Source organism: Triticum aestivum, chromosome 4B (assembly GCF_018294505.1).
Source record: "Triticum aestivum cultivar Chinese Spring chromosome 4B, IWGSC CS RefSeq v2.1, whole genome shotgun sequence".
NCBI lineage: Eukaryota > Viridiplantae > Streptophyta > Magnoliopsida > Poales > Poaceae > Triticum > Triticum aestivum.
The window spans coordinates 617,968,035-617,993,684 of NC_057804.1; the positions used below are offsets into that span (position 1 = coordinate 617,968,035).

General features: G+C 49.2%; 1 pseudogene; it reads left to right on the forward strand.

The window, feature by feature from the left end:
- Positions 1-20,970: 20,970 nt before the first annotated feature.
- LOC123090287 (L-type lectin-domain containing receptor kinase IX.1-like) lies at positions 20,971-24,124 on the forward strand (annotated as a pseudogene).
- Positions 24,125-25,650: the final 1,526 nt, after the last annotated feature.

Consider the following 25,650-nt stretch of genomic DNA (forward strand, 5'->3'; position numbering starts at 1 on the left):
GAACCTTTTCTTCACATATTTGCTCTGCATAATAAATGCCTTACCCGCCGCGATTTTCCTGGCCTCCTGGACTTACTGGAGGGCGCCTTGGGCTTCAACATGGGCTTCGTGTGCACTTTGGCGGGCCTTGGCAAGTTCGGACTCTTGATCCGCAAGGTTGCGCTTCAAGGACTCGCATTTGTTGACGACGTCCTGGAGCTCTTGCTGGACCTCATTCACCCTGGCCTCATGTTTTTCACGAGCGGCTTGCTCCTTTGCCGCTTTCTTTTTGGCCTCGGCCAGCTCCTTTTTAAGGGTCTCCACCTCGGTTACCGCTCCTAATTAATATCATGGCACTTTAGTCAGCACAAATCATTCATCCTTCCTGAATATAGACAAGGTTGTTGCATACCTTGATTGTCTTCCAGCTGTTTCTTCACACGGCCGAGCTCTTCCTCGGTCCGCTCTAGACTCCGCTTCAGTCCAGAGACTTCAGCAGCATGAGAGGTCGCAGTCAGCAACGACGCCTGCTTATTCATATAAACATGTCAGGTTGGTCTCCTGCGAAAATTATTTGATACTCTGTTCGGCTTTTCTTTCTGAACACCGGACAGAGTCTCAGGGGCTACTGTCTATACTATGACACTCTTTTTATGTAATTGCGTTTCTTACCTCAAAGCCTATTAGAAGGCTTGTGTAGGCTTTGGTCAGTCCGCTTTTCGCGAATTGAATCCTCTCAACCACCGTACCCATAAGGGTATGGTGTTCCTTAACAATAGAAGCACTTCGCAGCGCTTCCATTAGAGTGTCCGGCGCCTCTAGTTGGACAGAGGTCATCGGCAGAATTGGCGCGCCTCCTCCTTTTGAAGGAGGCTACCTGCCAGGTTCCGGAGCCGCATAGGTCTCCAGGACCATATTCGGCTGGGGGCCGAACTGAATGTGGCTCCCATCGCCGGTCTCCATGGGGATTTGCTCCCCCATGTGTTCGGAGGCTGAGGTTTCATCCTCCGGTACCGCTCTGATGGCCTCCTGAGTCTCTCCCTGGCATGGGATCCTTTGGGACAACACCTCGGTGTAATCCATGGCCTTGGGAGAGGAGGCCGCCGGGACGGACCCGCTATCCATCGCCCCCCGGTCCAGCGAATTCGCCGAAGACAAGGACCGCTCGAGGTCGGACCGAGCCGGACTGCAAATGCATGATTGAACATGATAAGACTATGAAGTAGAGAGGCCAGGCATATGAATGTGTTCGGGTTTTTGAGTACTCACGATTTGGCCAGGGGCTTGTATCGGGGGCATCGCTCTAGTCTGCTGTCGACGTCCCACGCGGAGTTATCCCCGAGGGAACCCTTCCCCCTCTTGGACGCCTCTGCCTCCAGATTTGTGGAGGCCGCCTCTTCTTCCTTCCCCCATTTGGGGGAGAGTTGCTTTCTTCTTCCTCCTCGTCCCCAGCAGCGGAGGAGTGAGTCTCGTTGTCTTCGGACGTCATGTCCGAAGCACCCTTGCGATGGAGACTGCCTCTGGTCTTCTTGGCCTTCCTCTTGGCCTTCTTCTCCAGCGCTTGATAGGGCACCGGAACCAGCATCTCCGTTAGAAGTGGAATTGCTGGGTCTTCAGGCAGCAAAGCCGGACAGTGAATCCACTCCGCCTTCTTTGTCCGGCCTTGAGAGAATCAGTAGGTAAGCTTAGGCTTCTTTCTAGAATATGCAAGTAAAGGGTACACCTTGAAAACATGAAAAAACTTACCGGACTAGCGGGATTGGCCAAGTCGTGCCCACGGTCCTCGGCTGTATCCGGCCACGGCTTGCTGGACTTGAAAAGCACCTTCCAGATGTCTTCGTGCGTAGTGCCGAAGAAATGCAGCAAGGTCTAGTGCTTGGCCGGATCGAACTCCCACAAATGGCAAGTCCAGCTTTGGCACGGAGCGATCCGGCGAACAAGCATCACCTAGATCACATTGACAAGCTTGATATTCTAGTCTATCATGCTCTTGATGCACGTCTGAAGCACTGTCAACTCGTCCTGCGAAGACCAGTGCAGGCCCTTCTTGGGCCAGGAGGTGAGCCGCATCGGGGCTCCAGACCAGAATTCGGGAGCCGCAACCCAGGTGGTGTCGCGCCGCTCTATGATGTAGAACTCAGCCTGTGCAAAACCAAACCGTAAACCAAAAACCAAACCAAAAAAACCAAACCCAAACTACATGTCGGTTTTTTAGGTTTTCGTTTCTATTTCAGTTTCCAATTTCAAAAACCATATAGCCTTTGGTTTTTTCGGTTAGAAACCGATAGGTTTTCGGGTAAACCAAAATAACCGAAGGATCTCCACTGTATGAAGATATTAGCTGAACCAGGAGCCACCCCTCCTTTTATAGACTTCTGCCCATCGCGTTGCTGCTCCGTCCGTGAGGTGGTACTAAAAGTTGTGGCTTTGGCCGACGACCTGGGGACCTGGCGTACATTGGGCTTGCTTGGGCCTCAAATTATCTAGCCCATTCTTTCTAGCAATCACTTTCTCCAAGTTCAGGCAGCCTATCACGAACCTAAAAAAAGGAGCATGGAGGCTAGCGTTGTGCCTGTGGTGTTTTGTGGCATATTTTTCCTACGTAAAAAAGCCTGAAGGCTACCGCAAGTGGTGCTCTTTCCCTATTTTGTCCTTAAATTTTCCTAGTACGTACATATCTCTCTGTCAACGCCTCATCGGTCATTATATGCCTTAATCTAGTGCACTTCGTACATACATATATGCCACCAAATCAGTTCTACCATCTAATGATTTAATCTACGTACATAATTCTCAAAAGAACAAACTAAGCTACGTACACAGATTGAACCATGTGGAAAACATTACGCGTTGTTCAAAAATTCGCGTCAACTTTGGTTATTTTGGTTATTACCGAAACCGAACCAAAAATAAATGGTTATTACCGAAACCGAACCGTATCTATGTATATAACCGTATAAACCGAAGTATAAAAACCATATAAACCACAAATCGTATAAACTGAACCGAATCAAACCGAAAAAACCGAATGCACAAGCTGACATAGAACCACTGTTGTTGCCACCCTTTGACGGTCTCCACAAAGGTACCTCTTGGCCATGTGACGTTGGGCATCTTGCTCACCATGGCGCCTCCGCACTTTGCGTGTTGGACCCCCACCACCTTCGGCTTCACATTGAAGATCTTTAATCACAATCCAAAATGGGGTGGGATGCGGAGGAAAGCCTCACACATGACAATGAACGCCGAAATATTGAGGAAAGAATTTGGGGCAAGATGGTGGAAATCTAGCCCGTAGAAGTACGAGAGTCCGTAGACGAATGGGTGGAGAGGAAATCCCAGCCCAAGGATGAAGTGGGAGATGAACACTACCCTCTCATGGTGCTCCGGGGTGGGGACGATCTATCCCTCGGCCGGAAGCCGACGGGGGATTTCCTTGGCCAAATACCCCGCCTCCTGGAGCTTCATAATATCATTCTCCTTGACGAAGGAGACCATCCACTTGCCCTGCACTCCGGATCCGGACATGGTTGGAGTGCTTTCTTGGGGCGGAAAATATGAGAATTTGGGCGCTGGAGCTCAAGAATGGGGAAGACAGAGAGAGAAGACGTGGGTGAAAGGGATGAATCCTTATCTCTTTATAAAGGCAGTGAATATCAAGCGCCTCCCCACTAGCCCTAAAAACTCGCCTATCCCCAAGGGCCATGCAGACGACATGGTGAGATTACCCATGACCGTATTGATGAGAATCCCGCAATAAGGGGACACGATCTCTACTTTGACAAGACGTTCCAATGAAACTGCATCTCAAAATATGGAGCGGCGGGCTAAAAAACGGTTCGAATTAATGGCCGGGCAGCGATGTGATGTCACGCTACAGAAAGTTGTCAGCGGATTGGACTCGTGAAATATTATAGTCTCTATGTTGTGTGTGGAATTTGTTTTGCAGAGCAGGACACGATTCTTGTGTTCAAAGGCTATTGTGGAGTACTCGGAGAAGGAACCCTCCTTGCAATGCCGAAGACAATCTGCGTGTCGGACACCTCGTCATTGAAGTCTAGTTCAGGGCCTACTGAGGGAGTCCTGGATTAAGGGGTCCTCGGACTATCAGACTATTGACATGGGACAGACTGTTGGGCTATGAAGATACAAGACCGAAGACTCTCTCCCGTGTCCAGATGGGACTCTCCTTGGCGTGGAAGGCAAGCTTGGCGCCCGGATATGAAGATTCCTTTCTATGTAACCAACTTTGTACAACCATAGTCCCCTCCAGTATCTATATAAACCAGAGGGCTTAGTCCGTAGAGGCCGAATCATAATCATACAGGCTAGACTTCTAGGGGTTTAGCCATTACGATCTCGTGGTAGATCAACTCTTGTAATACTCATATTCATCAAGATCAATCAAGCAGGAAGTAGGGTATTACCTCCATAGAGAGGGGCCAAACCTGGGTAAACATCGTGTCCCACGCCTCTTATTACCATCGACCATAGATGCATAGTTCGGGACCCCCTACCCGAGATCCGCCGGTTTTGACACTGACAGCGACCCCGTACTCGCCTAAGTTAAAAACACTCTGAGTGGAGAGCAACCCTCTCACTCGGAGGCTTAGCCGCGACCGAGTACTCGCCTAAGTGAAAAACACTCCAATGCGCACTCTGAGCTGCTCCACAAGTACAATGTCTGGATGCACTCTGAGATGCGTCACAAGTACAACAACTGGATGCACTCTGAGCTGCGCCACAAGTACAATGTCTGGATGCACTCTGAGCTGTGCCACAAGTACAATGTCGACTCCAAGTGTAGAGCAACCCTCTCACTCGAAGAAACAGTTGCGATCCCAGATTCACTCAAACCAAGAAAAATCCCAAGAACAGTGGAAACGAAGCAACTACATTCAAATAAAGCAACCAAGTTCGGATAAATCCAGCAAGGTTCAACATTGCAAGTGAAAGTACTCGAGCATCAGGCTCGAAGGAGTTTTAACGATTACAAAATCCACTCGGCATTCTGAGGCAAATAAAGTCATCAAGGTTTTCACTCGTCAAGAGGAGGGCTTGCTGGCTCGACAAATGCATCCAAGTCAATACCATCTGCAATACGAATAGCCGCGTCGATGAAGGTCTCCATGAAAGATTGAAACTGGTGCTTCTTGGTCTTAGCCACCTGGAGAGCCTTCAACTTCTCTTCCTTGACATCTCTACAGTGAACCCAGACGAGTGAAAGAGCCACATCAGCACCACATCGTGCAGCTCACTTCTTCCATGCCTGCACTTGGTCAGGGATGCTATTAAGTCGAGTCATCCGTGACTCAAGGTTATTCAGAAGCTCAACCTCTGGCCAGAGCTCCTCGTCGACCCAAGACATTGCAGCTTTCAGTCGGGCGACGTAGTCCAAGACGCTAGCGAGTCGAGCTTCCAGTCGCAGCACATTCATGACAGCTTCATCTTTGATAGGGGAGTTGATGGGGTCCAATCCAGTCTCAATCCGCCCGGTTTCCTCTTGAAAGTTCTGACAGAATTCTGCACACATGGAAAGATAGTGAATTGGCAGCAACATGGCAGGAAAGTTTTTCTAATCAGTCAGATAGAAGGGAATACCTTCAAGCATAAGGAACATCTTCTTGGCGAGACCACCCAGATAAGCTTCCAACTCGTTCCTCTTCTGGGTCAAAGCCACCTGTTCCTCTTTCAGTTGCATGGCTTTATTCTTCGCTTCGTCGACGACATTCTTTAGCTTGGCATTCTCGTCCTCCAACTTTCCAACTGAGGCCAACTTTTGGTCGGCAAGGTCAGTCTTTTCATGTGCCATCTTCTATGCTGCAGCAAGGTCAAGATCCTTCTGTTCCAGGGCCTGCTTTATTTTGTCTAAAGAAATAGCATTCCTCAGACGAGCTTGGAGTTGGCGATTTTCATTACGCAGAACTATTCGAGTGGAATCACTCGGTTCAAAGGATAGAAATGGAAAATGACAGGGCATACAGTCAGCAAGTTGTTACCTTCCATAATTGCCACTTCCTCTTGGGCCTTCTTCAAGTTCTCATTAGCCAGTTCTAGCTCGAGCTTAAGTTGGTTTTTCTGCCACTCCATAGTGGTGTATTGAGTCCTAAGTTCAAATGATTTCTGCAAATAGCAGCTTGACAAGTCAATTGATAGTTACTCCCGAATGGGAAGATACAAGGACAAATTTCATAGCAAAAGAGTCTAAGACTACTACCAGATCAAACATCCAACAACTGTCTCGGGGACTACACCCAGCGGGTGCACTTAGCGTGCCCCCACTGGTTACATTTCCAACTTACCATGGTCAACCTAGCTCGAGTGGAAGGAGTACAAAAAAACCAGCAATGACATCTTTGGGTCTCAGACCACCGACGACTGCCCGCAGTCAACCGTGGTCTCGGGGACTACACCTAGTGGGTGCACTTAGCGTGTCCCCACTGGTTCAGTTTCCACTCGACACGACCTGTCTAGGTCGAGTGGAAGTGCTATAAGCAAACATTTGAAAAGACCACAGCCGAATCAAACATTCAACGGCGCTCTCGGGGACTACACCTGAATCAAACATTCAACAGCCGAATCAAACATTCAACATAGAGATAGATCAAGACGTTTAATTGGACTTTCACAAAGAACATACCTTGAAAAAGTTTTGAAAAAGTTCAAAATGGATTAGGCAAAGAAAGGGTTCTTGCCTGTATTGCAAGGTGTGAAGTTGAGTCAGACTCAATGCCCGAGCACAGTAGAAGATAGAGAGAAAATGAAAGATGTTCCCTATGCTTCAGCCATAGGCTCTATCATGTATGCAATGTTGTGTACCAGACCTGATGTATGCTTAGCAATAAGTTTAGCATGGAGGTACCAAAGTAATCCAGGAGTGGATCACTGGACAGCGGTTAAGAACATCTTGAAATACCTTAAAAGGACTAAGGATATGTTTCTCGTTTATGGAGGTGACAAAGAGCTAGTCGTAAATGGTTACGTCGATGCAAGCTTTGACACTGATCCGGATGATTCTAAATCACAAACCGGATACGTGTTTTTATTAAATGGTGGAGCTGTAAGTTGGTGCAGTTCTAAACAAAGCGTCATGGCGGGATCTACATGCGAAGCGGAGTACATAGCTGCTTCGGAAGCAGCAAATGAAGGAGTTTGGATGAAGGAGTTCATTTCTGATCTAGGTGTCATACCTAGTGCATCGGGACCAATGAAGATCTTCTGTGACAATACTGGTGCAATTGCCTTGGCAAAGGAATCCAGATTTCACAAGAGGACCAAGCACATCAAGAGACGCTTAAATTCCATCCGGGACCAAGTCCAGGTGGGAGACATAGAGATTTGCAAGATACATACGGATCTGAATGTAGCAGACCCGTTGACTAAGCCTCTTCCACGAGCAAAACATGATCAGCACCAAGGCTCCATGGGTGTTAGAATCATTACTGTGTAATCTAGATTATTGACTCTAGTGCAAGTGGGAGACTGAAGGAAATATGCCCTAGAGGCAATAATAAAGTTATTATTTATTTCCTCATATCATGATAAATGTTTATTATTCATGCTAGAGTTGTATTAACCGGAAACATGATACATGTGTGAATACATAGACAAACTTAATGTCACTAGTATGCCTCTACTTGACTAGCTCATTAATCAAAGATGGTTATGTTTCCTAACCATAGACATGTGTTGTCATTTGATTAAAGAGATCACATCATTAGGAGAATGATGTGATTGACATGACCCATTCCGTTAGCCTAGCACTTGATCGTTTAGTATGTTGCTATTGCTTTCTTCATGACTTATACAAAGTTCCTACAACTATGAGATTATGCAACTCCCGTTTACCGGAGGAACACTTTGTGTGCTACCAAACGTCACAACGTAACTGGGTGATTATAAAGGAGCTCTATAGGTGTCTCCAAAGATAGATGTTGAGTTGGCGTATTTCGAGATTAGGTTTTGTCACTCCGATTGTCCGAGAGGTATCTCTGGGCCCTCTCGGTAATGCACATCACTATAAGCCTTGCAAGCAATGTGACCAATAAGTTGGTTATGGAATGATGAATTACGTAACGAGTAAAGAGACTTTCCGGTAACGAGATTGAACTAGGTATGAGATACCGACGATCGAATTTCGGGCAAGTAACATACCGATGACAAAGGGAACAACGTATGTTGTTATGCGGTTTGACCGATAAAGATCTTCGTAGAATATGTAGGAGCCAATATGAGCATCCAGGTTCCGCTATTCGTTATTGACCGAGAATAGTTCTAGGTCATGTCTACATAGTTCTCGAACCCGTAGGGTCCACACGCTTAATGTTACGATGACAGTTTTTTTATGAGTATATATATTTTGATGTAGCAAAGGTTGTTCGGAGTCCCGGATGTGATCACGGACATGACGAGGAGTCTCGAAATGGTCGATACATAAAGATTGATATATTGGACGACTATATTCGGACACCGGAATTGTTCCGGGAGATTTCGGAGAAAACCGGAGTGCCGGAGGGGTTACCGGAACCCCCCGGGGAAGTATTGGGCCTTAGTGGGCCTGAGGGGAGAGAGAGGGCAGCAGCCCAGGAGGTGGCGCCCCCCCCCATGGGGAGTCCGAATTGGACTAGGGAGGGGGGCGCGGCCCCTCTTTCCCTCTCCCTCTCCCTCTCTTTCCTTCCCCCTTCCTCCTTCCTAGTGGGACTAGGAAAGGGGAATCCTACTCCCACTAGGAGGAGGATTCCCCCCTCCTTGGCGCGCCCCCTAGGGCCGACCGGCCTCCCCCCTTGCTCCTTTATATACGGGGGCAGGGGGGCACCCCAAGACACACAAGTTGATCTTCGTGATCGTTCCTTAGCCGTGTGCGGTGCCCCCCTCCACCATATTCCACCTCGGTCATATCGTTGTAGTGCTTAGGCGAAGCCCTGCGTTGGTAGAACATCATCATCGTCACCATGCCGTCGTGCTGACGGAACTCATCCCCGACATCCTGCTGGATCGGAGTCCGGGGATCGTCATCGAGCTGAACGTGTGCTGAACTCGGAGGTACCGTATGTTCGGTGCTTGGATCGATCGGATCGTGAAGACGTATGACTACATCAACCGCATTGTCATAACGCTTCCGCTTACGGTCTACGAGGGTACGTGGAAAACACTCTCCCCTCTCGTTGCTATGCATCACCATGATCTTGCGTGTGCGTAGGAAAATTTTGAAATTACTACGTTCCCCAACACGGTGGACCCCAGCCATCAAATCATGTCCCGTCGCAGGCGCAGGATCGATACGTGGCGAAAAAGGAGGCGCGAAAATCGACGGGTCCCTATCCGATTCATTCCGTTTACTGCGACACTCCCCGTCCGGCGCACTTCTCCAAAATTTCGAATCCCACGAAATCCGGAAATAGCAGGGCAGTCAATCGTGTCCAAGATTTCGCGGACTAATTCACTCGAAGGCTTGTCATATTAATTCACTCGGCGACTTCAAGCTACCAGAATTGATCGAGCCGACTGAAGCAAGATTGAAAGTACTAGTGTGCTTCCCAGACTTCTATGAAATGCCTTCGATGCATTGAATTGAGTCAGAATCAACTTCAACCCTTCTTCACTCGGATCTCAATCCATTCGGGGGCTAATGACGAGGACATGTACCTAGGGTAGGGTCTTATGCCTGACATAGACACCCCACCCAAGGACACTGCTATACAGTCAAAGACATTCAAGAACCAACAAAAAGTACTGACTGGAATCACCTTGATGTGCAATCCACTCGACAGAAGACTCCATTTGGATATCCCAATTCCACTCGACCAGAACATAGTCACTCGACCAGATGGAGAACCACTTAGAGTATAGAAGATCTTAAGTCACCCCAGGATGGCAACGATCAGGCGTTCACTCTGTAGTCTTAAAGATCATTTATGGCTGGCATTACCAGTAACGCCCATATCTTAACTCACATAGAACCCTGTCTAACGGAGGTCTGCGAGGGTCCTGGCGCACTCGATATAAGCCACCCTCCTCCTATAGCACAAGGGTTCGCATACCTTGTAACATTCACGCATAATCCAGTCGACACAGCCTCAGGGCACCGAGACGTAGGGCTTTTATCTCGTTCGAGAGGGGCCTGAACTCGTAAACTTGCATGTACAACCTCACCATAGCTAGGACCTTGCCTCCTCATATGTACCCCCTATTCTAACTGTCAGACTTACTCCCACGATAGCGAGGAGGTGTGGAAGAATGCTCGAATGAACCAAACCTCAGTGTGTTCATGGGAGCAGAAGCTGGTGGTGTCCCCCCCTTCTCTGATGCAGATGACACAGTTTTCCCACCTACATCATCAACACGAGCGGAAAGGGCAAAACGGTGGCGACCTTGCCGCCTATTGTGGGAGTAAGTTTGACAGTAAGAATATGTGGTACATAGGAGGAGGCAAGGTCCTAGATACGGCGAGGTTGTACACGCAAGTTTATGAGTTCAACCCCTCTTGGAGGAGGTAAAAGCCCTACGTCTCGGTGCCCTAATGTTGTGTCGACTGGATTATGCGTGGATGTTACAAGGGGTACGAACCCTTGTGCCAGAGGAGGAGGGTGGCTATATATAGTGGATTTCCACAAGGCTTATCATGCCATTCTGGGTAGGCCTACATATGCTCGTTTCATGGCTCGACCATGTTACGTATATCTCAAGTTGAAGATGCCTGGTCCCAGAGGTGTGATCACAGTCACAGGAAACATACAGAGAGCAAAAGAGTGCCTTCATAAGGGCTGCAAGATTGCAGACGAGTAGATGGCAGCCGTGGAGATGCAGGAATACCAAAAAACTTCAGATCTGAGTGATTTGCTACGGTCCAAGAAGCCTGCTTCAGAGTCTGCATTTCAGTCGCGGGAGAAACCAAACTTGTTCATATCCACCCGGAAGACCCCAATGCAGCTCCGACTCACATATCAACGACACTCGACAACAAATAGGAAGTTGCGCTCGTCCAGTTCCTCCATGAGAACTGGGACATCTTTGCATGGAAACCTTCTGACATGCCGGATGTATCCAGGGGGCTAACTGAGCACCGTTTGCATGTCGACCAATAGCAAAACCAGTGAAAGAGCATCTTCGATGGTCCGTCATGGAAAAGAGAAAGGCGATTGTCGAGAAGGTGGCTCGGCTCTTGGTAGCTGAGTGCATCCGTGAGATTTACCACTCCGAGCGGCTCGCCAAAGTCGTCATGGTCCCTAAGAAAGATGATTCACTTTGTATGTTTATTGACTTCAAGCATATCAATCGGGCCTGCCTGAAAGATCATTTTCCTCTCCCCTACATCGATTAGATTGTTGACTCGACGGCGGGGTGTGAGCATTTATCCTTCTTGGATGCGTATTCCAGGTACCATCAGATCCGTCTGCATGGACCTGATGAAATAAAAACAGCCTACATCACCCCATTCAAGTGTTTTTGCTATGTTACCACGCCTTTTGGTCTAAAAAATGATGGAGCTACGTTCATGCGCATGATACAGAAGTGCCTGCTCACTCAAATCAGTCGGAACGTGGAAGCATACATGGATGATATCGTGGTCAAGTCACGCAAGAGTTCCGACCTGCTGACTGACCTTGCTAAAATCTTTGCCAACCTAAGAAGATATGACATCAAGCTTAGTCCATCCAAGTGCATGTTCAGAGTCCCAGGAGGGAAGTTGCTCGGTTTTCCTATTTCCGAACAACGAATCAACGCAAACCAATAAAAGATTGGAGCAATCATCCGAATGAAACGCCCTGTGCGTGTGCATGACGCTCAGAAGCTTATGGGATGCTTGGCTGCACTGAGTCGATTCATTTGTCACCTCGGTGAGAAGGCATTGCCTCTTTACCGACTGATGAAAAAGTCTGATACATTCGAGTGGACTCCTGAAGCTGAAGCAGCATTTGTAGAGCTCAAAACTCTAATTTCCACCCAGCCGGTGCTTGCTGCTCCAGTCAGCAAAGAGCCTTTGTTGTTATATATTGCAGCCACTGGGCATGTCCTTAGCACAGTGCTCACGGTCGAGTGGGAGGAAGAAGGCAACGCCTATAAAGTTCAACGCCCTATGTATTACATTTATGAAGTTTTAACTCCGTCCAAGTAAAGGTATCCGCATTACCAGAAGCTTGTCTATGGAATCTATCTGACCACGAAGAAAGTTGCACATTACTTCGCAGATTACTCGGCTTTAGTCGTCAGTGATGCTCCATTGTCAGAGATTTTGAATAATTGAGATGCAACTGGTCGAGTGGCAAAGTGGGCGATTGGAGTCCTTCCTCTTGATATCAAGTTCGAAGCAAAGAAGGCAATTAAGTCCCAGGCAATTGCAGATTTCGTGGCCGAGTGGATTGAGTAACAACAACCGAATCCGGTTCACTCGGAGCAATGGACCATGTTCTTTGACAGATCTAATATGTTGAATGGTTCCGGAGCTGGAGTGGTCCTGGTGACCCCAAGAGGTGATAAACTTAGTTACGTTCTCCATATTCACTCTGATTCCTCTAATAATGAAGCAGAATATGAAGTGCTTTATACGGGTTGCGTATGGCCATCTCATTCGGCATCCGTCGCCTGATGGTTTATGACGACTCAGATTTGGTAGTGAATCAAGTGATGAAGGAGTGGGATATCAGGAGCCCTACCATGACAGGATACTGCAATGTAGTGAGAAAGTAGGAAAAGAAGTTTGAAGGGTTGGAGCTCTACCACATACCCTGACTCAAGAATCAGGCCAGTGATGATTTGGCAAAAATAGGTTCCACTCGGAGCTCTGGCCACGATAGTCATAAGCGATGAGGCTCGTTAGATGAGGATGAGGCTCGTTAGATAGTCATAAGCGATCATCTTTTCGGAGAAAGTGTAACAGGTGTTGCTCAGCGGTGCATCACTCCAGAAGAGGGTCGACTGATCCTAAATGAGATCCACTCGGAGACCTATGGTCACCATGCATCCTCACGGATTATCGTGGCCAAAGCATACCGAGCAGGATTCTACTAGACGCAGGCAAACGAAATGGCTAAAGAGATAGTTGAGAAATGTGAAGGTTGCCAGTTTTACTCGAACATATCCCACAAGCCTGCGTTGGCCTTGAAGACCATCGCACTTGTCTGGACATTTGTTGTTTGGTGTCTCAACATGGTTGGGCCTTTGAAGACTGGCAGAAGCAGCTTCACCCATCTTCTCGTGGCAGTCGACAAGTTCACTAAGTGGATTGAGGCCAAACCCATCAAGAACCTCGACTCAAGAACATCCATCACTTTAATCAGAGAGTTAATATTCAGATATGGAGTTCCGCATAGCATCATCATAGATAATGGTTCAAACTTTGATTCTGATGAATTCAGAGCTGTCTGTGCTTCCCAAGGCACTCGGGTCGACTACACATCTGTTGCACACCCGCAGTCGAAGGGGCAAGCCAAAAGAGCAAATGGTTTGATCCGACAATGGTTAAATCCCTGATTGATGCGCGACCTCAAGCATGCACTGGGTGCTTGGGTGACTGATTTTCCTTCCGTTTTGTGGGGTTTGAGGACAACTCCCAACCGGTCGACTGGTCGAACTCCTTTCTTCATGGTATATGGAGCCGAAGCAGTGCTTCCGAGCGACTTGCTCCACAATGCGCCCCGAGTGGAAATCTTCTCAGAAGCCGAAGCTGAGCAAACATGTCAAGACACTGTTGATCTTCTGGAAGAGGAGAGGGAGATGACTTTGATCCGGTCGACCAACTATTAGCAAGATCTTCGTCGATTCCACACGCGAAATGTTAGGGCCGGGTCGTGCGTTTCAGGAAGGAGACCTTGTGCTCCGAGTGGATCAGCAACGACCGCACAAGCTCGCCCCTGCTTGGGAAGGCCCCTTCACCATCACTAAGGTGCTTCACAAGAGAGCTTATCACCTCTACAACGTTGCCAACAAGAAGGATTAGCCACGCTCCTGGAACGCGGATCTGCAACACTGCTTTTATACCTAAAACACACGAATCGTCGAGATGTAATAAGAAGTACTTTTCAGATTGTTTATCAAAGACATGATTTCTACCATCACAAATTGACTGTTTCCGCATATACTTGTGTTCAAATCCCCCAGTGGGTGGCTTAGCCGTGAACCCGATTCACCTAAGTTTCAAAAACACTCCGAGTGAAGAGCAATCCTCTCACTCGGGGACTTAGCCGCGACCCCATACTCGCCTAAGTTAAAAACACTTCGAGTGTAAAGCAATCCTCTCACTCGGGGGTTAGCCGCAAACCCGATTTGCCTAAGTTAAAAGCACTCCGAGTGAAGAGCAATCCTGCTTAGCTGCGACCCCGTACTCGCCTAAGTTAAAAACACTCCGAAGTGAAGAGAAATCCTCTCAATCGGAGGCTTAGCTACGACCCCATACTCTCCTAAGCAAAAACACTCCAAGTGATGAGCAATCCTTTCACTGAGGGGCTTAGCTGCGACCCCGTACTCGCCTAAGTTAAGAACACTCCGATTGAAGAGCAATCCTCTCACTCGGGGGCTTAGCTGCGACCCCATACTCGCCTAAGTTAAGAACACTCCGAGTGAAGAGCAATCCTATCACTCGGGGGCTTAGCTGCGACCCCGTACTTGCCTAAGTTAAAAACACTAGGAGTGAAGAGCAATCCTCTCACTCGGGGGCTTAGCTGCGACCCGTATTCGCCTAAGTTAAAAACACTCCGAGTGAAGAGCAATCCTCTCACTCGGGGGCTTAGCTGCGACCCCGTACTCGCCTAAGTTAAAAACACTCCGAGTGAAGAGCAATCCGCTCACTCGGGGGCTTAGCTGCGACCTCGCACTCGCCTAAGCAAAAAACACTCTGAGTGAAGAGCAATCCTCTCACTCGGGGGCTTAGCTGTGATCCCGTACTCGCCTAAGTTAAGAACACTCAGAGTGAAGAGCAATCCTCTCACTCGGGGGCTTAGCTGCGACCCCGTACTCGCCTAAGTTAAAAACACTCCAAGATGCACTCTGAGATGTGCCACAAGTACAACGTCTGGATGCATTCTGAGCTGTGCCACAAGTACAATGTCTGGATGCACTCTAAGCTGCACCACAAGTACAATGTCAACTCCTTACGTAGAGCAAACCTCTCACTCGGAGAAACAATTGCAATCCCAGATTCACTCAAACCAAGATAATCCAAAGAATAGTGGAAACAAAGCAACTGCATTCAAATAAAATAACCAAGTTTAGATAAATCTAGCAAGGTTCAACATTGCAAGCGAAAGTACTCGAGCGTCAGGTTTGAAGGAGTTTTAACAATTACAAAATCACTCCGCATTTCGAGGCAAATAAGGTCATCAAGTTTTTCATTCGTCGGGAGGAGGGCTGGCTGGCTCGACAAACGAATCCAAGTCAATACCATCTGCAATGCGAGTGGCCGCATGGATGAAGGTCTCCATGAAGGACTGGAATTGATGGTTCTTGGTGTTGGCTACTTGCAGAGCCTTCAACTTCTCTTCCTTGACATCCCTATAGTGAACACGGATGAGTTATAAAGCGACATCAGCACAACAACATGCAGCCGACTTCTTCCACACCTGCACTCGGTCAGGGATGCTGTTAAATTGAGTCATCAGTGACTCGAGGTCATTCTGAAGGACAACCTCTGGCCAGAGCTCCTTGTCAACCCGAGACATTGCAACTTTCAGTCGGGCAACATAATCCAAGATGCTAGCAAGTCGAGCTTCCAGTCGCAGAACATTCAATGGCTGCTTCATCTTTGATATGGGAGTTGATGGGATCTAGTCCAGTCTCTATCCGCCCGGTTTCCTCTTCAAAGTTCTAACAGAATTCTGCAAGCACGGAAATATTGTGAATCGACAACAACACGGCAAGAAAGTTTTTGCAATCAGTCGGAGAAAAGGGAATACCTTCAAGCATAAGGAACATCTTCTTGGCGAGACCACCCAGATAAGCTTCCAACTCGTCCCTCTTCTGGGTCAGAGATGCCTTTTCCTCCTTAGTTGCATGGCTTCTTTCTTTGCCTCGTCAACGGCATTCTTCAGCTTGGCATTCTCATCCTCCAACTTCCTGACTGAAGCCAATTTCCGGTCGGCAAGTTTAGTCTTCTCACGAGCCGTCCTCTGCGCCGCAGCAAGATCAAGATCCTTCTGCTCCAGGGCCAGCTTAATTTTGTCTAAAGAAATAACATTCCTTAGACAAGCTTGGAGTTGACGATTTTCATTACGCACATCTTTCGAGTGGAATCACTCGGTTCAAAAGATAGAAAGGGAAAAGGACAAGGCATACAGTCAACGAGTCGTTACCTCCCATAATTGCTACTTCATGTCGATCCTTCTTCAAGATCACCTTGGCTAGATCAAGATCGAGCTTGAGTTGGATTTTCTCTTGTTCCAAGACAACATGCTGAGTCCCAAGCTCACATGATTTCTGCAAAATAATAGCAAAACAAGCCAGTCGGCGGTTACTTTCGAATGGAAAAATGCATAAATGAATTACATAGCAAAAGAGTTCTAAGACTGCTGCCGAATCAAACATCCAACAATAGTCTTGGGGACTACACCCAGTGGGTGCACTTAGTGTGCCCCCACTGGTTACATTTACCACTTAGCATGGTCAGCCTAGCTTGAGTGGAAGGAGTAAAAAAAACTACAACAACATCTTTGGGTCTCAGACCACCGCCGACTGCCCATAGTCGACCGTGGTCTCGGGGACTGCACCCAGTGGGTGCATTTAGCGTGCCCCCACTGATTCAGTTATCACTCGACACGACATGTCTAGGTCGAGTGGAAGTGCAATAAGCAAACATTTCGAAAAGACCACCCTCCGAATCAAACATTCGACGGTGGTCTCGGGGACTACACCCAGTGGGTGCACTTAGCGTGCCCCCACTGGACCAAGATTTTCACTCGACATGACTTGGTCGACTCAAGTGAAAGAGCTACAACGTCAAAAGAAAACACCCACTAGATGAACAGATGCAAGTTGCAAAGTACAAGATTGATGTATGAACATCTTACGAATAATAAAGCAGAAGTTTGCAGAGAGCATGTCTGAACAAAACAAAGGCCAGGACAGAGAAACCAATCGGAAATTAACTTACAATTCCACTTACTTCGACATTAGCTTGAAGAGCAGAGCTAGCGTCATATGCGGCCTTGATGGTGTCAGACACCACCTTCAGTCGGTACGTCATTAGACCCGCCTGAATCATGGCCTCCTTGGTAGCTCCTACTTGATCCTCTGGGATGGGATAAGCAGCAAACATGCGAGATGATGGAGCGGGTGACGTGGCCAGTGGAGTAGAAGCTTGAACTTGTACAATGGGCTCTGAAGCCTAAGCAGTTGACGCCGAAGGCTGGTCAGTCGATAGAGGATTAGCAAAGACTGAAGCCCGTACTGGATCATTGAGTGGCTGGACCATAGGCTCGGACGACAAGCGAGGCATTCTGGACCCAGGCACCCTCCTGCTCAAAGTTCGACCTCTCCTCCCAGTATTCTTCAGAGGCACATCCTCATCATCATCATCACCAGGGAGTTGAATAATATTCGTTGGTGCTGCAAACACTCGACAGTGAAATTCGGTCGACCCAAAAATTCATTAACATAGCACAGGCGCAGTTATGAAACCATACCTGCCCGAGAGGTGGCTGCATCTGCAGTTTCCGCATCACCACGCTCCTTGTCAATGTCCATGGATGTCGCAGACGCAGTATCAACATCGAAAGTTCCGAATTTCACTCGGTTAAACAAGCAAATGAGTTCATAATAACATAGAAAGATGCAACAAAGAAATGCTTACATTGAAGTCAAGGGCACAACCACCTTGATCTTTGGTAGGGCCTTCCAAGGCTTGGGCGGGGCAACTTTGGCTTGCTTGGCAGCCTTTTCTGTTGGCTCGGGAGTTAACATTTGAGTGCACTTCAAAACTTTGGCACTCGATGCAGCAGCCTTGCCACACCCCCCCTGCAGGGTCTTGCAGCTGTTTGGAACGACATTCTGAGCGGGGCGGTGAGTCGACTTCTTTGATGCTACTGCTCGACTCTTTGCTCTCATCTTCACTGTCTTCGGCATATTGGTTGTCACTGCCCTCACTGTCACTGTCAATCCCTTACTGGTATTGCTCTCTGTTGGGCATCGAGTGCAGCTTGGTGAAAATCTGCAAGACACAAGTTGTGTATATGAGTCAGATTCAAGAACAATCGCAAAACAAAGGGAAAACACTCGGATATTTGAGCCTGACCTCCCCTGGAGCATTATTGGCGTCGAATGGCAAAATCCTCCTGGACCCCCTGGGGTTGTCCTTGTTACCAGTAATGCTCCGGAGCCACTAGGCTACCATCTCCTTGTCAACCTCTTTCGGGTGGATTCGAGCGGTGTCCTCTCGGCCCGAATACATCCACATGGGTTGGTCATGGGCTTGCAGGGGCTAGATCCGTCGACTGAGGTACACCTCCAATAGATCCATCCCCGTCACTCCACCTTTAACCAATTCAACAACGGCTGCAACTAGCATCTGCACTTCCTCTCTCTCCTCCGGAGCTACAACTAGTGAGCAAGGGCTGCAAAGTCTCTCCATAGTGAAAGGAGGGAGGCCAGTCGACTGACCAGGTGTCGGAACATCCTTGCAGTAAAACCAGGTAGACTGCCACCCTCTAACCGACTCGGGGAAGGTCACAGGAGGAAAGCAACTCCTACCCCTCATTCGGATCCCTAACCCCCACACATCTGGATCACGTGTGTTTTTTTGGTCGTCTGGGTTAGCTTTCTTCACCGTCTGAGAACGACAAGTGAGTATATGCTTGAAGAGACCCCAGTGCGGTTGGCATCCCAAGAAGATTTTGCACATGGAAATGAATGTAGCAAGGTAAATGATTGTGTTGGGAGGGAAGTAGTGAATATGGGCTTCGAAGAAGTTCAGGAATCCTCGAAAAAACGGGTGCGGAGGCAAAGAAAAACCGCGCTCGACATGGGTGATGAGGAGAACACACTCACCATCACGCGGCTGAGGCTCAAATTCGTCCCCAGGAAGCCTCCAGGACCCAGGAATGATCAAGCCGTCGTGGGCGAGATTTTCCAAGTCCTCCTTGACAACCGTGGAATGGATCCAATCCCCCTGGATCCAACCAGGCGGCAGACCGGACCGCGACAATGAACCCCTCACCACCTTCTTTCCCTTCACCGCCAATGATGCCTTCTTCGCGTGCTCCAGGGCCGCGGTCTTCTCCTTCACCATTGCGGTGGAGCTTGGGAGGGCCGAGCAGAGGCGTGGGGAGTAGAGGGAAAGGAGGTGGAAAAGAAGAGAGAAAGAGGATCGAATGGGAGGCACTGTACCTCGCATCAGCCTGTACGCCTTTTTTTAGGCTGGTTCCGAGTGGCTGACCGGTGGGTCCAAGCGATCAAATCACATCCTGTTGCAGGCGCTGGCTCATGCCAACCATTAATGATATTCAATACTACAGAGTGAACGCCTGACCGTTGCCATCCTGGGGTGACTTTAAATCTTCTATACTCTGAGTGGTTCTCCATATGATCGAGTGACTATGCTGTGGTCGAGTGGAATTGGGATATCCGAGTGGAGTCTTCTGTCAAGTGGATTGCACTTCAAGGTGTTTCTAGTCGGTACTTTCTGTTGGTCCTTGAATGTCTTTGATTATAGGGCAGTGTCCCTGGGTGAGGTGTCTAGGTCAGGCCTAAGACCCTACCCTAGGCACATGTCTTCGTCACCGCCTCCATCGGATTCCCCGCTCGGGTCATCGGAGACGACACCGGCAGATCTGGTGAGGACGTCGTGGTCTTCCTCAAGCGGATCTACATCATCAACAGTACCCTCGAGTGCAGCAAGGGCGACGCCACTATCCCAACCAAGGATCGGGTCCGCTACTGCAAGAAGAACTGCGACATTCTCCAAGTATGGCACGAGGACAACATCGTATGCAAGAGCATGGAGTTATCAACGCAAACTCTGGGAGGTCAGTTATCTTTGCGGGCTTATTAATGTTACAAGGGATAGAGGGATTTGGTGGAATAGTTCGTTGTATTGCTTGAGCCTCGTAAGCATATATATAGGAGTACAATGATCAACTTGGAGTACAAGACAAGCCATAACAAATCCTAGTCTATCTTGTCTTTCCTAATGATTAATATACTCAACATCCCCCCGCAGTCACAACTGTAGCGACGCAAATGATGAGACTGGAGAAGAGTCCGAAGGCAAGCTGACGGATACCCCCCCCCCATAGTCATCACGGTCGACGCGTCATGGAAGTCGTGGATGGAGTGGAAATCGATGAGGTTGCTCAAGCAAGGAAGTAGCCCTTTGTGCCGTTTGTCGAAATAGCCGAGAGCGTAGGGTGGTGTTGCCATGGTCGAGGTAGCCATGCGAAGAATGTCATGGTCAATGTCGAGTTGGGGTAGCCGGTGTCGAGGAAGTCGCCATGGAGCCACAGGCGCAAGGAGGCGCCGAGTTAGCATGGGCACAGTGGTGTCGAAGTAGGGGTGCGCCAGGAAGAAGACGTTGTTGATGACACATCGCATCGGGGTTGCCAAGTCCGGGGACACATCATAGACGAAGGCAGGCACAGGTGTTGCTAACATAGGGCATGTGTAGACGGACGAAGACGAAGTTGACGAAGCACTGCACCAAGCTTGCCAGGCCCGGGGACACGTCATAGATAAAGGCACACATCTATGTTGCCAGCATCGGACATGCGTATACGAGGGACCTGCATGAGCTGTACGCCATGTCGAGGAGTTGGAGGGCCAGCAGGGAAGAAGACACACCGACGGTTGCGGCACCAATCGGTGCGGGGCCGATGTCGTCATCGGTGGTCAGAGTAGACGAAGTGTTTGGGGTAGATGGCGGCGATGCTGGTGTTGGGCTGGTGCTGGATGAAGACGAAGGGGGTGGACGGGCGACAATGGCGGCTACCGGGGTAGCAGCAGTGGCGGCGGCCTGACGGCGGCGGTGCTCGAGGTAGGCAAGGAGAATACAACAGCATGTCGAAGACTGGCATGGACAAAGTCGACGTGCGGGGACCGCGGTGGACTGCGGGCCACGGCGCCATGACCCAAAGGGGCGACACGGCGGCAGCAGGTAGGTCGAGGAAACGACGAGAAGACCTCGGGGCGGCGGCGGGGACCGCATATCACAACACTATGGCCTAAACGGGCGACGCAGCGGCGACGCGTGGGTTGGTGCAACCGTAGGGACGACCTCGGGGCAGTGGCGGGGACTGCGTATCGTGTCACTATGGCCCAAAGGGGAAACACAGTGGCAATGTGCTAGCCGATGCAGCCGCGAGGAGAACCATGGGGCTTGGCGCTGCGGTTCTACGGGGTGATGCAGCGGCAGCCCGTTGCCCGATTGGTGGAGGGGCACGCTGAACTCAGGGACAATCTTCACGGGACCTACGGAGGCATGAGCAACCGACATGCTAGGTTGGTCGCGGGGCATAGATGAGGTGAATCATGGTGGTGAGTAGGTGATCAAGCCGATCGCGTGCGAGGTCGGGGACGCCGCTCGATGGAGGCGGGGTGGCGGCGGAGTCCGAGATGAAGCTGGCGATGACGGACGGTGTGGGATGTCTTGCGACCAGCTGTCGAGCTGCCAAAGCAGCGCCGGTGCCCGGGCAGTGAGGCCCGAGCGACCAACGTAGCAACGACGCCCGAGCTGAGACAGTCGACGAGCCTGACGTCACCGGGGACGAGGCCAGCGAGGTGTACCATAGGCCCGTCGTGCAGACGCTGCGGAAGCTGGTGGCGTGGATCGATGTACGATGACTATGATGGGCCGCCGCATGGCGCGAGGCCGCCGGGTCAGGGCGATGCAGGTTTCCCGCCGGAGAAGGTGGTGACGGCCGGCGTAGATCGACGAGCGGGCCGGCACGCGGACTACGGCTGTGTGGGGCCACATGTCGCGCGAGGCCGCCATGTTAGTGAAGAAGCCTGCCAGTCGCGCCGGTGTTGGAGTAGAGGCGCACGTTGTCATCGGCGGCAGCGGGCGACACAAAACAATCAAGCATAGATCAAAAAACTAAAAAGAAAACGCAGATTAAGATGACTGACAGGAGAGAGAAAACCTGGAGCAAGGGCTCATGAAAAAGACTCTCTAGGAAGCCGGTCAACACGACCAGCGGATGAACACTAGCTACGGGCGGCACGCCCCCGGTGGCGATCATGGAGGCCGACCGCCCCGGGGGCGGCGCGCGGGCGGAAGTGTTGGGTGGCGGCTAGGGTTTTGATCGGCTAGGCTGACATTAGAAGGGATTGAGGGATTTGGTAGAATAGTTCGTTGTATTGTTTGAGCCTCGTGGGCATATATATAGGAGTACAATGGTCATCTTGGAGTACAAGACAAACCAGAATAAATCCTAGTCTATCTCGTCTTTCCTAATAATCAATATACTCAACAATTAGAACAGAGAGATGCTGCATATTTCAGCGAACTTCTAATACACTGAAGATTTCTCGCAGAATCTCCACCTCCTCCCAAGACTGGGCTTCTGATCGGCATTTCGGTCGGCTCTGTGTTGTTCTTGATCCTTCTCATCACCTTGATTTGGTTCCTTGTACGGCGGCACCAGCGAAAGCGGGATAAAATCCGCCAGCAATGGTTGGAAGAAGGCAACTTCCTCGACGACGATCAGGCCATGGAAGACGACTTCGAGAAGTTAACTGATTCCAAGAGATTCCTCCACAACGACTTGGCCGTCACCAGGACAACTTCTCTGGTGACAAACGGACAAGGCGGCTTTGGATCGGTGTACAGAGGCTTTCTGAGTGAACTGATCCTTCATGTGGCCATCAAGAGAGTTTCCAACGGCTCCAAGCAGGGGAGGAAGGAGTATGCTTCGGAGGTGAGGGTCATAAGCTGGCTTCGGCACAAGAACCTAGTGCAGCTCATCGGCTGGTGCCACGGAGGCGGTGATATGCTCCTTGTCTATGAGCTCAAGCCTAATGGCAGCCTCGATAGGCATCTCTAAGGCGCCAACAATGTTGTGCTTCCATGATCGGTTAGGTAGGCCCATCCCATCAGACTACTATCACATTGCTTTTCTTTTGCCCTTAGGCCGCAGATAAATAATCCCATGTGATACTTCTTGAACCTTAAGGCATGAGATTGTGCTGGGGTTAGGCTTGATGCTTCTCTACCTACACCAGGACTAGGAGCAGTGCGTCCTGCATAGGAACATCAAGCCAAGCAACATCATGTTGGATGCGTTGTTTAACGCCAAGCTCGGCGACTTCGGGCTTGCCAAGCTCATTGAGCATGGCTGAGGGTCACTAACAACAGCTCCTGCTGGCACAATGGGATACATGGACCCAGAATGCATGACCACCGGCCAGACCAACGCCGAATCGGACGTCTACACTTAGGCGGCGTCCTTCTTGAGATCGCATGCGGTAGGGGGCCTGTGGTGGTAGCTGAGCAGGAGCAGGACGCGATGCACTTGGCTCAGTGGGTGTGGAATTGGTATGGCAGGGAGAGAATTCTAGGCGCCGCTGATACACGATTGAGAGGAGAATTCAACGCCAGAGAGATGGAGTGCGTGATGCTCGTCAGGCTTTGGTGTGCTCAACTTGATTGCGACCAGAGGCCGTCGATTAGACAGACTGTCAATGTGCTGCGTTTTGAGGTGCCACTGCCGGTCCTCCCTGCAACGATGCCGATGGCAACTTAGAGCATCTCCCGCCGTTGGAGCCCCCGGACAATCGCCGGACCAAAAATAGCACGTCCTGGGAGGCAAAACTCTTCCGCCGGATAAAACGCGAGTATATTTTTTCAGCCGTTGGTGCCCCCAAGACAATCGCTGGGCAAAAAGTGATTGGGTGGGCCAGAAAAAAGTACGCGTGGGGGAGGATTAGATGTTGCTTCTGCCGGCGCCCCCAAGAGCCCCCCAGCACACTAGGTTCGGCCTGGCTTCGCCGGTGCTAATTTGAGGTCTTGTGGGGTTTCGGGGGCACGTCTGGGCCGTTTTTTTGCCCATTTTCTACATTGCCGGTGCAAAGAAAGTGGTCTTGGGGGTACTTGGGGGGGGGGTAGAGATGCTCTTACATGTCGCCGTCGGTTGACACACACAGTTGTAGTTCTTCATTTGTATCCGCCGGCGGTACCAGTAGTGTGGACACAACTTGTTAAGCTGGACCGGAGCATCTTCTTTGCTAAAATAATAATTGGTTTTGCTAAAATTTGTCTCCTTCACTTCTCCAACTGTCGGATCCCGCAGCGCCACGATTCGTGTTTGTCCATGCGGAGAGCTTTGCAGCAACGAGTGCGCGACCCATAGTGTTTGGCTCGCAGCCCGTCCCTTTTTTTTCTTTGTCTTTGTAGTCCGGCCCGAACCATTTTCAACGCAGAAGCCCAGGCCTGCCTAGAATATATGAGATAGAAGGCACTATGTTTCTATCATCGACCTCTCCACGCTGTTTTTCTTCTCTGTGCTGGTTGAGATAACGGAGAGCCCGGTGCGGGAGATCGGCGACGGCGGCGTCTACTGGTGCAGGAGATAGGCGTCGGCGTTTCGAAGTAAGGAATCCGCCAGATCCATAGAGGTTCCTTGTTGTTTGTTCTTCTTCTCTCTTTTATTGTTGTTTGTAGAGATTTGTTTTCTAGCATTTCCATAGAGGTGGTAATTTCCAATTTTGAAATGGGGTCGCTGTTTTTAAGGACATGGAAGCACATACATTTTCTATGCAAGGGGTCACCCAAATAGGAGAAATGGATCTGGCTTTTGCTGAACCATAAAGTTCAGTTAGGAGAAATGATTCACAAGTCATGTTCTTGTATGTTTTTCTTTTGGATGAAGATGTTGTGTACAGTAGGATACTAATACAGCTTTTTTTGTTTGAATGTATGTATTCAAGCATTCTCAAAGGTAGAAGTAGTACTTTCTACCGTATAACATATAAGCCTATTTTTTTGGTCCCGGGTGGTGAGCCGAAATCAAATGTATTTTTACAGTTCAGAAGTGGTGAGCCTGAACTAGTTCCCTTTTTTTGTGTGTTTTTCTTTCAGAAAGTACTTCGATTTTTTGATGGGGAATGCAGGGTTCTGAACTGAATTGAGCACATCTGTTTTTTCAGAATGTAGTTCAGAGATGGGGGAATGTAGTTTAGGGTGTAGCTCCCAATGTACCTTTTTCAATATACAGGGCACATTTTTTATGAACTGAAATGAACATGTTTTTTTAGAAGTACTCATGGTCGTACATTTTGATGTTTTTTGTCTGTATTTTGATGGGTGGAATACCTTTTTAGATGTATTTTTGATGGTTTTATCAAGTGAATCAACATAGGGACTAGGGGTTCTTTGTTCTCCAAACATATATCCATGTTGTTTGACAAAATACATAAAAAAATCATGTGATATTGTGTTCTTTTTATGGGAAAGTCAAAATAATGAAGAACACATTGTGCCATTATCTTTTTGATTAGGTAGTTTTGTCAGCCTATGCTTTGTATTTTTGATAGTATTGTTTTTCATTCAAAAAAATCATCATTTTTGTGTGCAAACTGAACATGGAACATTTCTAATGTCAGTCTATATTATGCAGGATGTTGTGACCAGTCTGCCATTCATACTGCGAGAATGACAACGAGCAGAGGTTTGGCATTTTCATTCGCGATGGGTCTGAAGATTTAGCGATAATCCCCCCTTTGTCCTCCCGGATGTTTTTTTGTTGCAATGTTTTT